Source organism: Dipodomys spectabilis, unplaced genomic scaffold (genome assembly GCF_019054845.1).
Source record: "Dipodomys spectabilis isolate Male_0828 unplaced genomic scaffold, ASM1905484v1 ptg000047l, whole genome shotgun sequence".
Lineage (NCBI taxonomy): Eukaryota > Metazoa > Chordata > Mammalia > Rodentia > Heteromyidae > Dipodomys > Dipodomys spectabilis.
In genome coordinates this window covers 746175-752036 of record NW_024870724.1, presented here as the reverse complement: position 1 = coordinate 752036, position 5862 = coordinate 746175, and positions in this window count along the sequence as shown.

The window sequence follows — 5862 nt, the reverse complement described above, 5'->3', positions numbered from 1 at the left end:
ACCACATATGAATGGATAAAAATATTGTGGTATCTATACACAATGGAATATTATGCAGCCATTAGAAATGACAAAATAATGGCATTTGCAGGGAAATGGATGGAGCTAGAAGGAATCATGTTGAGCGAGGTAAGCCAAGAGCAAAGAGACAAACGGTACATGGGTCTCACTGATAAGTGGATGCTAAATCCAAAATGTTAGGTGTTACGACAAAATTAACAGGACTTAAGAAACAAAGAACTCCCACTCATCTGGTCAAACCACTACTAAATATCCCCATGCTGCTGATGAAATGTATGTTGTATATGTGTACACCGTTATATGTTATAGACGGTAATAGACAATTTGCTCCAGGAAAGTTAGAATGAACTTGTGAATTTAAATGAGAATCATTATTTCACAATACTGTGAAATTTGGGAAATTATGTAATCACTTAATCACAATTTAAAAAAAAGAACCTCGGGGAAGGTAGGGAGGGAAGGGATGGTAGGGGGAAAACAATGGAGGGGGTAACAATGCTCAATAGGAAGTGTACTCATTACCTTACTCCTGTAACTTTAGTCTTCTGTATACTATCTTTACAATAAAAAAATTTAAAAAATTGGTCTAATTTGTTGATATACATACTCAAAGCTATAAATATTCCTCTGAATATTGTCTGTGCTGCTGCTGTTTCCCAGAGGAGGTAGTATTTTGTGTGTTCACTTCCACTCAATTCCATAAACGTTGGAACTTCCCTGCTTATCACTTCCGTGACTCACTGATGATTTAGCAATGTGTTATTCAGTCTCTATGAGTTTCAGAATCTTATGTGATGCCATTTGATGTCAAGATCTAATTTGGTCCCATCATGGTCTGACAGGATACGAAGAGTAATTTCATTTTTATTTTTCAATATTGAAAGATTTTCCTTGTGACCTAAGATATGATCTACTTTGAAGTACATTCCATGGGCTGCTGAGTGGAATATATATTATGACACTAGTAGGTGAAATACTCTGTAGATATCTGTTAGGCATAACTTGTCAAAACAGTTATTTAGCTCTAAAGATTTTTGCAAAGTTTTTACCTGGATGGCCTGTCCAGAGTTAAGAATGATTTGTTCAAGCAACCAACAATTTATTTGGATGCATGCATGTTTTTAGTGTAAGCAATATTTCTTTAATGAACTTGTGAGCTCTAGGATTCAGGACATTGATATTTAAAATTGTTAAATCCCTCTGATGGAGAGTTTTCTTTGTCAATATTTAATGTCCTTCTTTGTCTCTTTTTACTTTCATACCACTTTTATTTTAAAGCCAATTTTATCTAATTCAGTATAGCTCCTCCAGCCTGTTTATGAGGTCCATTTTTAATTTGTAAAGATGATGTACAGAAGGGTTACAATTCCATAAGTCAGATAATGAGCACATTTCTTTTTGAACAGTGTCACCCCTTCACTCATGTTCTCCCAGTTTTTCCCTTTCAACCTCCCTCTTGCATAAGTTGTATATTTCATTTGCAATGTAGTGTCTATTGAGTAGCACTGCTGCATTTAAGCCTTTGTCCCACCATTTCTGTATTCCCCCTTGCCCTATCCAAACGTACATATAAGACCAAAAGTGCAGAAATTAAAAAAATGGCATCAGAACACTGAAGAAAAATGCAAAATAATAAACAAACTCTCATAATCATGTCTTGGAGATTATTTTAATGAACATTATTTTATATGATAATATTCGTACAGCTATTGATCCTTTGTGATCCTCCTTTGATCTCACTGTATAAATGTTTACAATCCCATAAAATTTATCATGTCCAAGTATAATGATTTCTCTTTTACCATCCAACTGTGTTTACTTGTAGAATTAGAGGCACGTTCTACTACAACAAATGAGGGAAATTTGGCAACCTATATTTCTTTGAGTCTGTCTTTCTTCAATTAATATAAGTTTGTTCCAAGTCTTTCCATTTCCTTATGAATGGTGTAATATCATTCTTTCTGGATCAATAGAATCGCATCATACTGAAGAGTTTCTACATGGCAATGGAAAAAGTTAGCAGGATATATAGAAAGAGAACAGAATGGAAGAATATTTTTACTAATTAAGCATTAGACAAGTGTTTTCATAACTCACCCATATTTAGAGATCAAAAAGTTAAACCCAACAAAAATAAACCCTCAAATAAAAAAGGACCCAATTAATATATGGGATAAAGACTTAAAGATAACTTTTTAGAAAAAGAAGTAAGAATGAAAAATAGACACATCTCTCTCCAAAAAAGAAATACAAATCCAAACAAACCTGAGATTCATCTCACCCCTCTTAAAATGTCATTATGAAAAAACGAACAATCACAGATAGTGATAGGGATGTGTACTAAAGGAAACTCTATTACACTGTTGTTGAATGTAATCTTGTTCAATCACTTTGGAAAACACTATGGAAATTGCTCACAGAACTGAATAGAGAGCTACCTACGTATGATCCAGCAATTCCACTTATGGTAATTTATCCAATAGAGCAGAAACATGCCCACACTGAAGCTACCAGCATAATCATGTTCATTATTGCATTATTTTCTGTAGCCAACATATGGAATCAGCCCAGATGCCTCTCATTGAAAAAAGAGATCAAGAATTATATATGTATATATAATTATATATATATATATATATATATACATATATCTAATTGTATTGGTCCCAATTTACAAGTATATATGTACGTATATAAATGTATGTATACAAACATAGATACATATATATACAAACATATAAATACATACATAATGGAATTCTGTTCATCCATCGGAAAGAATAATATTGCACCATTCTAAAGGAAAAATGAAACACTTAGAAATAATATTAAGTGAAATAAAGCAGACCCAGAGAAACTTAGTTTGCATGACTTTCCTCACTTGTGGTAGATAGGAGGGTCTATAAATGTAAAAGTAAACACACTGGATGGTAGGCAAGGAGGTACAAATGAATTATCTGAAGTGTCAGAGTCTGTGGAGAGTGAAAATACTATAATTCTCTTAAAAGGATAAGTCAAAGCCCACCAAAATAAATACCAGTAAATGTGTAGTGCAAGAGAGGATAGTGGGGGGCAATGTGAGAGTGGTAGGAAATTGAAGGGGAAAAGGATAGAATACAGGCAAGAATCCATTGTATACTTCCCAGAATTGAAATATACAAAGCAATGGGTAGTGTGAAATGGGGTTGAAGATGTTGAAGTGGTAACACAATTCCAGGTGCATTGTACACATAAACTGCTTTGTTATATGGCGAGAAATTCCATAAAATAATAATGAGATACATAAGGATTGGGGTTGATTAGTAGGGGTGGGTGAGAGTGTTGAAAGGGGTGACGTTGATCAAGATGCCCTGTATCCATACACTGTTTCAGTGAATGGCAACTCCTTTGTACAACTAAAGATAATAAAAATATTCAAAAAATTAATTATGATAGTTGAATAGAAAGTTGAACCTCAATTAAATTCCTATTTAAAAATATTTTTAACCCGGAGACTTGGAGAATAAAATTCAAATAATAAAACCTTATGAATCTTTTTTTTATCAGAATTTGTGAAATTTAAATCAAAACTTTGCTTTTTGTCAGCCATTGGGCTGTTAAAATATTTCAAAGTAAGTGGCTTAAAAGGAGTATATTTTCCGCACTCTAGAAGCTTAAACATTGATTTTAAAATTGGTTATTCAAAGCAATTCTTTGTCTTATGGGGGGTCTACTTTCTGATTCATTATAATCTATTTGCTGGACTTTCACATGGCAGAGTAATTATATTGGGCTTCTTTCGTCAGGATCATTATTGCAGGGTCAACTCTGAAGGGTTGATTCTAATGTCACCAGAAAGGAGAATAGAATTTTAACATGTGTATCTGGAAGGAGTTATATCGTCCAAAACACTTTGCTACTTTTGCTTTAACTCGGTGTGGTGTACATTTGGATGTTATATCATAGAACATAATAAATTAAGGACAAGATTATATCATGTACATAATGTGAATGATTCTTCTTAAAATGGGAATAATTATAGTAATGGCAAAATGAAGTATGATTTTTTAGTGGCTCTTGAATCACATCATAGGTAACCATGTTAACGTGGTACAGCCTTTCTAAGGCCCTTCTGATGTATTTGAACAATCTCCAATGTGTTAATTGCTTTCAAAAATATTCGTTTGTGCCAACAAATACAGATCTCCTTTCATTTTAATTACTGTCCGCTATTAGGACTCCCACAAACACCAAAATCAGAGTATGCTAATTTCTCTGATAAAATACATAATAAAATTGTTACAATTCATATGACATAAATACTAATGTTGATAGCATTATAATTACTAGTATTCACATTATATAATATATTGACATCCCTTGGTTACCTCAATTTTTAGAATATTTATAACTAAATATAAATTATTTGCAAATCATTATTTGATGATGGATGGAAAATGAGAAAAAGATTTGCATAAATATTTACTACAGATGCAAACAGAGTCACCTGGTTATTTCTGAACCTTCATTTGTTGGTTTCATTCATGCATGGGGAAAATGTAGAGAAATGAAAATTGCAAACCTGCATTTACTAAAGGGTTAGTTACAAGTTTATATTGGGCTAAATAGCAGATTTTATAAATTAAATTGTTTTTGTCCCTTCCTTCCTCCCTCCTTCCTTCTTTCTTCGTTCCTTCATTCCTTAATACCTTCCTTTTTTCCTTCCTTCCTTCTTTTCTCCTGTCCTTTTTCCTTCTTTCCCTCCATCCCTACCCCTCTCTCTCTTTCTGCCTTCCTTTTCTTACCTTCTTTTTCTTCCTTTCTTTCTTTTACTCAGACTAGTTTTTATGGCTATAGAAAAAATACCAACTGTTATACTCCAAGGTGTTATGAGTAATTATAAATATACCATATTAATATTAATCTTAATAGCCTATGTTATATCTTCAGACAAATTGTAATAAAACAACTTCACAAAGTTTCAGGATAAGTATCAAATATTACTTTCCATGATATTGGTTATTTTTTCAAAGTAAAATAAGCATTTATACATAATATTGTGTGTGTTTTGTTCTTGTGATTTGAACTCCAGACCTATCCCTTGATTTTTATTTTCCTAGCAAGGACATTGCTCTAGAACACAAATCCACTTCTGGCTTTGTGTGTGTGTGTGTGTGTTGTGACGTGTGTGTGATTATTTGAGATGCGACTCACAAACTCTTGCCAAGTCTGGCTTTTTAAATTTATTTTTATTTTTTTATTGTGAAAATACCATACAGAGGGGTTATAATTATATGGGCAAAGTAATGAATACATTTCTTATCAAGCATTGTTGCCTCCTCCTTTGTTTCCCCTTCCCAACCTTCCCATCTACCCTCCTCCGCCCCTCACCCAGCCAAAGTTGTAAAGTTCGTTTTTCAACATAACGACTTTTACACCTCATAGATGCAATGGGTCCACTTCTATCCTTATTTAAAACATTTGTTTTTCCCTTCCCCTCCACAAATTATACCCACATCAAACACAATGAAAGCAGTGGGGGAGGGACATGTCTGAGACAAGCAGCAAAGGTCAGATAAGTTGATGTTAGGTGAAATAGAGGCCAAAATAAGTATTCAAATGTTTTTTTTTTGTAACTGTTTGTAACATATATATAAGATGATTTCTTTGTTGTCAAGGCTGACTTTGAACCCCAGCTTCCTGAGTAGTGAGGATTACAAGCTTGAGATACCCATATTCAGCAATGATATAACATATGTAAGAATAAATAAATTTCTTGTTATTTGAATTCTAGAGGCTCAATTTAACAAATTAACATTTAGATATTTATTTAGTTATTGAATCTGCACCTGCAGTGTGAGA